The sequence below is a fragment of the Oncorhynchus tshawytscha genome, linkage group LG24 (genome assembly GCF_018296145.1).
Source record: "Oncorhynchus tshawytscha isolate Ot180627B linkage group LG24, Otsh_v2.0, whole genome shotgun sequence".
NCBI classification, from domain to species: domain Eukaryota; kingdom Metazoa; phylum Chordata; class Actinopteri; order Salmoniformes; family Salmonidae; genus Oncorhynchus; species Oncorhynchus tshawytscha.
In genome coordinates, this window is record NC_056452.1 from 20,326,237 (window position 1) to 20,339,615 (window position 13,379).

Below are 13,379 nucleotides of genomic sequence, written 5' to 3' on the forward strand. Positions count from 1 at the left end.
TTGTAACAATTTTCAATATGAATCCACAAAAACAAATAGGAATAGCTGATATGCAGCGCAGAGGCCAGGTGCATCATTGCGCATTTAAGAACAGTGAAGACATGAGACACACATCTTAAAAAGCTTTAAAAAAGCTCCCCTTTTGATCTTGTTTAGGGACAATACAATTATCCTACCTACACTAGCCTACAACACCACAATGCAATGAATAATTTGAATAATGGCACAAAAGTCCTGTGATTTGAATTTTTCATTCCGTTTGGATCAGTTATGGGTCTACACTCGGCAGTTTATAAGGTCTAGAAAGGCACAGTAGCAGGCCAGTCTGGCTGGATATTTACTTCTGATACTGAATGCGCTGTCTGTTGCAGATCATCTTTCTCCTAAGTCCTCCAATAACAATGTAGCCAAATATCCTCCAGCAGGCCCACTTATTCAGGAAAGCTTAACATGTGCTCTGCCTCCTCTCCAATCCGGGCAACTGTTCCTCGTGCACCTAGAAACCTAACGCTTCAATATAGCCGAAATATTAATAATTTAACTTTTAAAATGTATTACATTTTAAATGTGGCATAAACACAACCAGTCACAATGTTTTAATCTGATTAGGCTACTTTAAAAGTCTCCTGTAGGCTTGCACACGTTCATCCAAAATATAATTCCAGCATCCTCAAAATGGCTTGACATTAACCACGTTTCTATCCAACCTTTTTATGTGAGTAAAGTAGCCTACATGTCAAATAAAACACTTCAGGACATAATGGAAAAGCATGCAGTTTATTAGGCTACAGATGAAAAAAGTTACAATGAATTTCACAGGGTGGTGAAAGTGCACAGTGACATGATGATCGATGCTTGGCTGCCATTTGACAAGTAAAATAATATCACACTTTTGTCCATAATAATCTGATTATGTAGTAGGCTATATGCGCACTGTATCTGTGAGCTGTATGCTGGACTGCATGTCCCAAGACCAGAGTTGGCACATTCGCAATACCTACAGTACACAACATTTGTTTTGTGACGAAACCATTAGTAGGAGTTGAAATACAATGGAAACCCATTTATCTTGCATTTTGTTATTGGGTACATGGAAATTTAAATGCAAAAGTAATTTTGATGTATTTAGCATGTAAATATTGGTGGGGCAAAAAAAAAGAATGTGGGATGCATGCCAGCAAAGTCACTACACAACACGAGACTAAAAAATACATTAATTGCACTATACCACTGCTACACCTGAATATCAGCAGAGCCTTGTCTGGCAGAAAAACAGTTTATTCAGCCTCATTTACTGCCTTTAAAAAAAACATAGCTGATTTGGCTGACTTGCTTAAAAATGTGGTTTCTACTGACAATTGAGATGTACAAACTATGGCATAAGGGGACGACAAGCGGATAAGAGGCAATCCGTAATTTCAATTAAGACATTAATGAGCGAGCTAGGACGGACGTAGTCAATATAACTATTATTTCAACACTTTTGAAATGTAGAGCGACAGAATTCAGAACATGGGCAGTTCTTACAGTGTTCTCCATGTACAACAAGTCAGAACCATAGGATAAATAAAGGGGGCATATGAGCAGACAATGAAAGCTCTTACAATATTCTATGATTACATTTCTCAAAAACAGGTTATAGGCTACATGTGCACCACCAAGTCAGAACAGTAGGCGAAATTAAGAGGTGAAAATAGACCAAATGATTACGGTGAGGCACATGGGCTACTAACAGCTTACTACACAACATACACTAAGTATTACCTTCTTAGCTACAGTATGCATACTCCCTGGCATAGTACATCATTTATGCAGCAGCATACAATATATTTTTGGACTCACCTTGTTGTCCTGTGCTCACTTAAACAGGAAGGTGGCGCAGCGGTCCTTTGTGGGCAAAGTCTGGCATTCTCTGGACTTATGGTGCTTTCAAGACAACTGGGAACTCAAAAAAATGTTTTGAATCATGATGACGTAAGTGATATTCAGGTCGTAGCTTTATAAAGAGGCCCAAGTTTCCGATTTACAATTCTGAGTGGGAAGAAAGCTTAAAAAGTATTTTCCTAGTCGTAGCTCATTTTTCCAGAATCCCCAGTTGTCTTGAACTCACTAATGTCAGATTTTGCAGTACCGAGTTAGCAGTTGATTTGAGCGCGGCACAAATCATGCTTCATTGACAGCATGGCCAATATTGAATGATGATAATGTTAAGCTAGGAAAAGAGACCCTTAATCTTAGACTTGGGCCCACACAGTCACTCCACTGAATAGCAGGCTAATGATTGCTTTGCAATGCTTGCAGTTAGTCACTGATTCCATCCAAACCACTCATTGTTGAATTTGCGATTTCCAACTTGTTGTGTAATGTTTATGTCCAATGGCCGATGAGCACCGATACGTTTTATCTATAATTTCTTTTCATTATTTATCTTCATTTAACAAGGATTAAAAAGGATATGCCAGTTGATTGTCGACTTGATTCATGATGATAATGGCTAGCTAAGATTTTGAAAGTCCAATCAAAGCTACTGTAGATATAACGTGATTTGATGACATTTTATCTGTGGCCAATGACCTTGAGCCTTCTTGGATGGGCACTTCTAATGTAACTCTATGGCACCACCCAAGGGGCTTGAATTTTCGAGCTCTACCCTTAGACTTGGTGGTGACGTAGTGTCCCTATGGGTGACAGAACACTGAGCCAATCACGCGCAACACTCCATATTTTCTGCTGGCTTGCCCCACCACCACAGAAAGTACTGAGCTAGGCTGAAACACCTGCATTTTGGAGGTGCCTTACTCAAGAAAACAAAAAAACAAAAAAGAGACCATGTTTGTATGCGGCTTTATTAACTCAATGATATTGTCCCGCTGTATGTGATTTGGGTGGGCATTCTATGTCCTTTTTCTATGTTTTGTATTACTTTGTTTTGGCCGGGTATGGTTCTCAATCAGGGACAGCTGTCTATCGTTGTCTCTGATTGGGAACCATACTTAGGTAGCTTTTTCCCACATGGGTTTTTTGGGTAGTTATTTTCTGTTTAGTGTTTGCACCTTATGGGACTGTTTCGGTTTAATTTATTCTCTGGTTATTTTGTATTAGTGTTCAGTTCAATAAACAAACATGAACACTTACCACACTGTGCTTTGGTCCGACTACTCTTCCTCATCCGACGACGAAAGCCGTTACAGATATACATGTATTTTTTGACATTGTTTGCAGACTGATATGAGAAATGTGTTAATGCCAAAATAATATGCAAAACAGGCAAGACCCCAAAAATTTGCATCTCAAAATAGAATGACTGGTCGCCACTGAGCACTATGTATTTTATCTGCAACAATCAATATGATGGAAACACAACTCTGATGGGAAAATGCACCAGGGTTTGCGATAGCTGTTAATTGCAGGCTTTTGGCTGCTAAAAAAAGTATGAATAAAATGGTAGAGGGCAAAACTGTCCAGGAGAGGCTGTCTATCATAGCCTACACCCCGAATTTGTGCTTCAGCACCAAATCAAATTTGACATGCGCCGAATACAACAGGTAGACCTTACCGTGAAATGCTTACTTACAATCCCTTAAGATTTTTATTTTATTTAACTAGGCAAGTCAGTTAAGAACAAATTCTTATTTACAATGACGGCCTAGGAACAGTGGGTTAACTGCCTTGTTCAGTGGCAAAACGACAGAATTTGACCTTGTCAGCTCGGGGATTCGATCTAGCAACCAGTGGTGACTGGCCCAACGCTCTAACAACTAGGCTACCTGCCACCCCCAACAATGCCAAATATGCAGTTCAAGAAAAAAGTTTTGAAAAAGAAAGTTCAAAAAAATGTATATAATCTAAAAGTAACACAAAAAAATTACATAACAATAATGTGGCTATATACAGGGGGTACCGGTACCAAGTCAATGTGCGGGGGTACAGGTTAGTCAACGAGGTCATTTGTAAAGTGACTATGTATAGATAATAAACAGCGAGTACCAGCAATGTAAAAACAAAGGGGATGGGTGAATGTAAATAGTCCGGATGGCCATTTGATTAATTGTTCAGCAGTCTTATGGCTTGGGGGTAGAAGCTGTTAAGGAGCCTTTTGGTCCTTGACTTGGCACTCCAGTACTGAAGGCCGTGCGGTAGCAGAGAGAACAGTCTATGACTTGGGTGATCGGAGTCTTTGACAATTTTTTGGGCCTTCCTCTGACACCACCTAGTATATAGTTCCTGAATGTCAGGAAGCTTTGCCCCAGTGATGTACTGGGCCAAACGCACTACCCTCTGTAGCGCCTTATGGTCAGATGCCGAGCAGTTGCCATACCAGGCGGTGATGCAATCGGTCAGGAAGCTCTTGATGGTGCAACTGTAGAACCTTTTGAGGATCTGGGGACCCATGGCAAATCTTTTCAGTCTCCGGAGGGGGAAAAAGTGATTTGGGGCCTCTTCACAACTTTCTTGGTCTGTTTGGGTCATGCTAGTTCATTGGTGATGTAGACACCAAGGAACTTGAAACTCTCGACCTGCACCACTTCAGCCTTGTCAATGTTAATGGGGCTCTCACTCCTTGCATGCACCTGCCCACCTGCACCTGCTTCTGAGGAGAGAGATTTCATTTAAATAACAAATAACACAGCTAACTGATTCTGTGAGCTCTAAATCCCAGACCCCTTTTTAGTGGTGACATAGATACCATTTAACATTTTATTAAATGTCCGTACTACACCAACATTTTATTTTATTTCTAGTAGGTATAATGCATAGATTATAGAATATACAAATATGCCTGGATATACTGTAACCTATGCAATAGTAAAATTGTGTTTTTCTGGTATAGCCTACATTACATGAGAGAGAGAGAGAGAGAGAGAGAGAAAGAGGCCTATTCATTGAAGTAAAATTATTGTAGTGGACTAAGATTTTAAGAATGTTGGCGTGGCCACGTGCAGGCTACTTTGTAACCCGCTATTCAGGTAGGATGCAATTTTGGAACTTAAAGCTGCAATATGTACCTTTTTGGGCGACCCGACCAAATTCACATAGATATGTGAGTTATAGATCTGTCGTTATCGTTGAAAGCAAGTCTAAGAAGCTGTAGATCTGTTCTATGTAAGATATTTATATGCTTCCCGTTCTTAAATGTAGTTTTTGCTTCTTTTACTTTTGGTTTTGTACACCAGCTTCAATCAGCTGAAAATTAAACTGTTTTTTGTTATGGAAAATATATTTCCCAGCTGTTTAGATGGTACAACAATTCTCTACACTATACTTGCTTGTTTCACATAAACTGAAATTAGGCAAACTATTTTAGCAACCAGGAAATGGTGGAGCGATTTGTGCATAGTGTATCTTTTAAATGTATTTATTTCGTATTTATAATAATGTTTATCATTTATGGTATATCATTGTTATTATTGTTAGCCAATTTACTAATCAAAGCCAGTTCTTTAAATATGCAAAACCTGTTTTGTTTAATTCTGTTGAGACATTTTCATTGGCTAAATTAAGTTGGATCTGTCTTCTTAATTGTGTGCTCCATATTTAGTTTAAGTAGGTGTAACGTGTGCGCTGGGAGTCGGGAAGCAAGTTCAGGGAGTGAAGCATTTAATAAATAAATGAAAACACAATACAAAACAAGAAACACGAACAACGCACATACTGTACATGAAACTGAAACAGAATCAGAGTCAATAACACCTGAGGAAAGAACCAAGGGGAATGACAGATATAGGGAAGATAATCAAGGAGGTGATGGAGTCCAGGTGAGTGTCATGAGGCGCAGGTGCGCAAGACGATGGTGACAGGATAATCAGCAGCCTGATGACCTAGAGGCCAGAGAGGGAGTATACGTGACAGTACCCCCTCCACGATGTGCGGCTCCAACTGCAGGACGTCGTCAAAGGGGACGAACCCATGGATCAGGAGCGGACCGGTCAGCCTGGAGCCTGGCGATCCGGCAGACGCATGAAAGCCTGACGAGCCGGCAGAGGCAGGGGAGCCTGGCGATCCGGCTGAGACATGAGAGCCTGACAAGCCAGCTGAGACAGGGAAGTCTGGAGATCTGGTTGAGGCATGAGAGCCTGTAGCAGTTCTCGGACCCGATGTCATTACTCTGACACAATTTAAAAAAAAAAATTTAAACACTCTCTGATGCTTCCCTTAGATGAGGTGTTATTCTGTAACGTGTGCGCTGGGAAGCAAGTTCAGGGAGTGAATCATTTAATAAATAAATGAAAACACAATACAAAACAAGAAACAACACACAAACATGAAACTGAATCAGAGTCAACAACACCTGAGGAAAGAACCAAGGGGAGTGACAGATATAGGGAAGATAATCAAGGAGGTGATGGAGTCCAGATGAGTGTCATGAGGCACAGGTGCGCGAGTCGATGGTGACAGGTGTGCTGGATAATCAGCAGCCTGATGACCTAGAGGCTGGAGAGGTAGTATACGTGACAGTAGGTCTATTGTCAAATAAATATATTATTAGCCTATTGCTGTCATTTGTTGGGTACGGTACGCCTTAGCCTTTGTTGGTAATTGGTGTGATATTATCACGTTTCAGGTAAGACCCAAGTGTAGACTGTGCAGAAGTAACAATGTTTATTGTCACAACATGGGCAGGCAAATGACAGGTCAAGGCAGGCAGGGGTCAATAACCAAAGTAGTGGGGAAAAGGTACAGGATGGCAGGCAGGGTCAGGCAGACGGGCTCGGAGTCAGGACAGGCAGGGGTCAAAACATGAAAAGCAGGAGGAGTTGAGATACAAAACACTGGTAGGCTTGAATAGACAGACAGACAGAAAACACAGGTATAAATACCCAGGGGATAAGTGGGGAAGATGGGTGTCACCTGGAGGGGGGGTGGAGACAAGCACAAAGACAAGTGAAACAGATCAGGGCGTGACAGACATAGCCTGTTCAAAACTTTTGTGAAGGTTTAAACCAGATCGCAAGTGTTTTGGGCACCGGAGTGGTGCAGTGGTCCAAGGCACTGCATCTCAGTGCAAAAGGCTTCACAACAGTCCCTGGTTCGATTCCAGGCTGTATCCCGTTCGGCCGTGATTGGGAGTCCCATAGGGCGGTGCATAATTGACCCAGCGTCGCCAGGGTTGGCTGTCATTGTAAATAAGAACTGACTTGCCTAGATAAATAAATAAAAACATTGTTTCATTCTGTTGAGCCATTTTCTTTGGGCAAATTAAGTTCCAAATGTAATGCTATGTTTGCCACAATATAATAGCCTGCTCTTATTTTCCTGATAAACAATGGCTTGACTTACTTTTGATATTAACCTAATAAAGTTTAGACATTTTTGTGAAGGTTTGGTGTGGCTATTGTTAAGCTTTAGCTATTGCAAGCCTATGATATGAAAGCAGTGAACACCGGCGCTCCAACTGACTCCAACAGTTGAACTTGAGGTGAGGAAGTGTCACACCCTGACCTTAGAGATCCTTTATTCTCTATTTTGGGTTAGGTCGGGGTGTGACTAGGGTGGGCATTCTAGTTTTGTTATTTCTATGTTGGCCTGGTATGGTTCCCAATCAGAGGCAGCTGTCTATCGTTGTCTCTGATTGGGGATCATATTTAGGCAGCCTTTTTCCACCTGTTTGTTGTGGGATCTTGTTTTTGTGTAGTGCCTGTGAGCACTGCATTTGTTTCACATTTCGTTACGCTTTATTGTTTTTGTGAGTTTCATTTAATAAACATGTGGAACTCTACGCAAGCTGCGCCTTGGTCCATTTATTCTAACGATCGTGACAGGAAGAATGTTTTATGCCTACCAGAGTTACTCCTATAATCTAACTATAATATTTTGTGCAAATCTAATCTTTGTTCAAAATATTCTGTCAAATTACGAATTAGCCTCCTTCTGTAGCCTATATCTTTATAGCAACGTGAGTTATAGATCGGACATAAAGAAATGCATGTCAGTGTCGTAGCATGCCGTTGCATATCTCTATCTATCTCTATATCACATTTCAGGTAAGACCCAGATGCAGAACACTGCGCCTCACGGATCTGCTTCCCTATTCCCCTATTTCTTTATGTCCGATCTATAACCCATGTTCCCCACGAAGTGGGAAGGATAATCTCAGGTTCTGGGGTAGTAGTCCTGGGGCCATAGCGGTGTGACAGTGCATCCGGTTTGACATTCTTGGATCCTGGCCAGTACGAGTTGGAGAAGTTGAACCGTGAGAACAGCAGGGCCCATTTAGCTTGCCTGGAATTGAGGCGCTTGGCGGTGAGGAGAAACCCCAGGTTCTTGTGGTCGGTCCACACGATGAACGGATGTTCCGGCCCCTCCAGCCAGTGCCTCCATTCCTCCACCAAGAAGGATGGATGAAATCTACAGCTAGGGAGTCCACTATGTAGGTTTCCATTGCCTTGGTCTCTGGTACCGATAAAGAGTACAGTCGTCCCCTGGGCGGAGTAGTGCTAGGGAGAAGGTCAATCCTGCAGTCATATGGTCAGTGCGGCGGGAGCGAAGTGTCCCGAGCCTTGTTGAACACCTCCCGGAGATCCTGGTACTTTGCGGGAATGGCAAAGAGGTCCGGGGCAACTTCCGTGCCCCCAGGAAGATGTCCCGGGGCAGGTTGTGCTGACTTCAGGCAATGGGCGTGGCAGAACGGGCTCCAGCCCATGATGGCACCAGTAGATCAATTAATGGGGGATTGTGTCGCTGGAGTCAGGAGAATCCCAATACCCAATCTAAGGATGGGAATCTAAGGAGTATTAATGAGCAGCAACTGGATAGCCTCGCTGTGGTTCCCTGACACACTTAGGATGAGAGGAGTGGTGTTGTGGGTGACCCGGCCTATAGAGTGCCCATCCAGTGCTCTAACGTCCATAGGAATGGAGAGGGGCTGAGTGGGGATATCCAGCTCGGAAGCGGAGTCCAAAAAGCTCTCATCGGCGCCAGAGTTAATGAGGACCAGAAGAGATTGACTGTTTTCCCCACAGCAGAATGGCATGAAACGGATTGCGAGTAAGGGAAGCAGAAAAGTTCTCCATATGGCCCACCAGAGTACTCGCTCCTATTGGTGAGCCTGGTCTTTTAACGGACAAGAGGACACACTGCAATACAGGCAACTCTGCATAGCCGTTCCACTGGAGACAACCCAGCTATGCCTAGTTGCATAGGCTTGGGAAACGGTTACTCGGCCGCCTTCGGCGACTCTTGGGGAACCTTGGGTTCTCTCTGCAATGGGGACGTTGGGGACTTCCGAGATGCCTCGGAGGCAAGGTGAAATCCTTGGACGAGCGAGCAAAAACAAATCTCCTCTCCCTTCATCTTTCCCGTAGTCACCCATCAATCCTGATGGTCAAGGTGATGAAGGAATCGAGATCCATCGGTAATTCCCGGGCTGCAAGCTCGTCCTTGACCTCATCCGAGACTCCGTGTAGGAACATGTCGAACAGCTCTTCCTGGTTCCAGGCACTCTCAGCATCCAACGTGCGGAAATCCACCGCATGGTCAGCCACACAGTGGGAGTCCTGCCGAAGCTTCCGGGCAGCCTCTCTTCTGGAGAATAGGGCATCAAACACCTTCTTGACCTCTCCCATGAACTCCTTCAGACTGATGCATATGGCCGGCTGTTGCTCCCATACAGCTGTAGCCCAGGCGAGCGCCATCCCGGACATCAGCGTGATAAAGTACGCTATCTTAGAGCGGTCTGAGGGGAAGGGGGAGGGCTGAAGCTTGAAGATGAGGGCACACTGAGATAGAAATGCCCGACAGGTGCCCGGCTCTCCATTGAAGCATTCTGGGGGAGGTAAGCGTGGCTCCCGGGAAGGCAGAGTGACCGGTGAGGCGGCGCTGCCAACAGCCGAGTTACTGAGGAGCTGTGAGGTTACCGTCGTAGTAGGCTGCCCCCCAGCAGACCCGCGGAATTGCTCCAGCAAGATGTCCAATGCCTGGTCACTGCGTTCGGCCAAGGTGTGGACCCCTCTATAAAGCCATGCAGCAATTCCTTGTGCCTACCAATGGTAGCTCCTTAGGAGGAGATGGCGTTGCGCAGCTCGTCCGTGTCTGCTGGGTCAGTCAGGGCAAGTTTGGACTATCACGTTTCAGGTAAGACACAGATGCAGACATCGTCGAAGTAACAACAGTTTATTAATCGAACAGGGGCAGGAAAAAAATCAGGTCAAGGGCAGGCAGTGGTCGGTAATCCAGATAGTTTAGGGCAAAGGTACAGGATGGCAGGCAGGCTCAGAGTCAGGGCAGGCAAAGGTCAGTCATCCAGAAAGGTGGGGCAAATGTACAGGAAGGCAGGTCAGGGCAGGCAGAGTGGTCAACACCGGGAAAACTAGGAAACAGGAACAATCGAGAGACAGGAGCAGAGGGAAAAATGCTGGTAGGTTTCATGAAACAAAACGAACTGGCAACAGACAAACAGAGAACACAGGTATAAATATACAGGGGATAATGGGGAAGATGGGCGACACCTGTAGGGGGTGGAGACAATCACAAAGACATGTGAAACAAATCAGGGTGTAACACTCTAGGCCTAAGCTTCTCTTCATTTATATATAGCTAGAAATATATATATTAATATCATACAGTGTACGCCTAAGCCTATAGGCCTATGCATGTAATGCCCTGATGCATTTAGTGCTGAAATCTCTTACAGCTGAACCGTGAGATGGACAGCTATTGTTTAAGGAAAGTAAAAACCAATAACAAAATAGGCTATAAAGTTATACATATGTTAGACATCAAACCACAAGGAACAGTGTTTCTGTAATTGGTTAAAGGCTGTTTTTAAGGACATGTAAATGTGACTCCTTTGGCCAATATCCCTCATTTATTGATGGCGCTGGCTGCGCCAGGTCAGATCTGAATGTACAGCTGAAGTCGGACATGTACATACACCCTAGCAAAATATGTTTAAACTCAGTTTTGCACAATTCCTGACATTCAATCCTATAAAAAATTCCCTGTCTTAGGTCAGTTAGGATCACCACTTTATTTTAAGAATGTGAAATGTCAGAATAATAGTAGAGAGAATGATTTATTTCAGCTTTATTTCTTTCATCACATTCCCAGTGGGTCAGAAGTTTACATACACTCCATTAGTATTGGTAGCATTGCCTTTAAATTGTTTAACTTGGGACAAACAATTTGGGTAGCCTTCCACAAGCTTCCCACAATAAGTTGGGTACATTTTGGCCCATTCATCCTGACAGAGCTGGTGTAACTGAGTCAGGTTTGTTGGCCTCTTTGCTCGCACACACTTTTTCAGTTCTGCCCACAACTTATCTATAGGATTGAGATCAGGACTTTGTGATGGCCACTCCAATACATTAACTTTGTTGTCCTTAAGCCATTTTGCCACAACTTTGGAAGTATGCTTGAGGTCATTGTCCATTTGGAAGACCCATTTAGGACCAAGCTTTAACTTCCTGACTGATGTCTTGAGTTGCTTCAATATATCCAGATAATTTTCCTACCTCATGATGCCATCTATTGTGTGACGTGCACTAGTCCCTCTTGCAGCAAAGCACCTCCACAACATGATGCTGCCACCCCCTTCACGGTTGGGATGGTGTTCTTCGACTTGCAAGCCTGCCCCTTTTTCCTCCAAACATAAAGATGATGATTGCTGTCTCCATGTGCAGCTGCAAACCGTAGTCTGGCTTTTTTATGGTAGTTTTGGAGCAATGTCTTCTTCCTTGCTGAACGGCCTTTCAGGTAATGTCGGTATAGGACTCGTTTTACTGTGGATATAGATACTTTTGTACCTGTTTCCTCCAGCATCTTTACAAGGTCCATTGCTGTTGTTCTGGGATTGATTTGCACTTCTCGCACCAAAGTCCATTCATCTCTAGGAGACAGAACGCGTCTCCTTCCTGAGCGGTATGATGGCTGCATTGTCCCATGGTGTTTATACTTGCATACTATTGTTTGTACAGATGAACATGGTACCTTCGGGCTTTTGTAAATTGCTCCCAAGGATGAACCAGACTTGTGGAGGTCTACAATGTTTTTTCTGTGGTCTTGGCTGATTTCTTTTGATTTTCCCATGATGTCAAGCAAAGAGGCACTGAGTTTGAAGGTAGGCCTTGAAATACATGCACAGGTACACCTCCAATTGACTCAAATTATGTCAATTAGCCTATCAGAAGCTTCTAAAGCCATGACATCATTTTCTGGAATTTTCGAAGCTGTTTAAAGGCACAGTCAACTTATTGTATGTAAAGTTCTGACCCGCTAGAATTGTGATTCAGTGAATTATAACAATTGTCTGTAAACAATTGTTGAAAAATTACTTGTGTCATGCACAAAGTGGATGTCCTACCTGACTTGCCAAAACTATAGTTTGTTAACAAGAAATGTGTGGAGTGTTTGAAATAAGAGTTTTAATGACTCCAACCTAAGTGTATGTAAACTTCCGACTTCAACTGTATATCATAAGACCTTTCTTTGAGGACCTAGTTACACCCTAACACAGTAATCTGAAATTCCTGGTTTACAGGCCATATCGAGCCTGCAAGTCACCTATTGCTGGCTTGCAAAGTGATGAGGAATTCCAAACAATCAACCTGCAATAGAGCATGCTGGGAAATTATAATGATGGGAGTGGTTTTGGGTGGTTTTGAGCAAACATGAATTTGTAATTTTACTCAACAAGCTTTTTCAAAAGTGCACCTCACACACAGAACAATCTTGAGCAAATTAAAATATAGTGTTGAGCAAACTAGAAATTGTATTGCAGATGGTTGCCTTGATATTTTAAGATGAATTGACTATAATGCTATTTTGAAGTCCATTCAATTTACAGAATAACGCTGATTAAACTATTAGCTCCATTTTTTATTTTTTTTTACATTGTCCGTAGTGTGTCTGTATGCAAGCACAATGCCAGCAGTAAATGTGACCTGTTTAATGTGAAAACATAGGGGGACTTGGCATTGTCATGTAACTGTTTGCATCTGAGTAAATACTCCTCCAATTATAGCCAATCGGAAGAGGAGCCAGTTACTTGCAGAGGGAGGAAAAAAAGTGGGAAAGAAATTATCTTAATTTAAACCCAGCTGGTGCTTTGATGCTACTCTCAGCACAGATAAGAATGCCGCAGCTAGCAGAACCTAAGCTGGGTTACAGCAGTTCTCCATTGTCTCCAAGGAGAATACACTTAACTCAGGTCAGCCATGTTTTGTTTTCCAGGCCCCACAATCATGGCCATTTAGTTATGGAAGTCTTCTGACAGAGAAGAAAGAATGGGGGCCTGTGGAAAATGTGACCGTTTGGCTGAGGGACTGAATGGAAATCCAGAGACAATATTTTGGGCCAATCCAAGGAAAGCAACCGGATCAGGATTCAGACAGTGTTGACCACTCTCAGGGGATCATTCAAATGTGTGTGTGTGGACATATTTA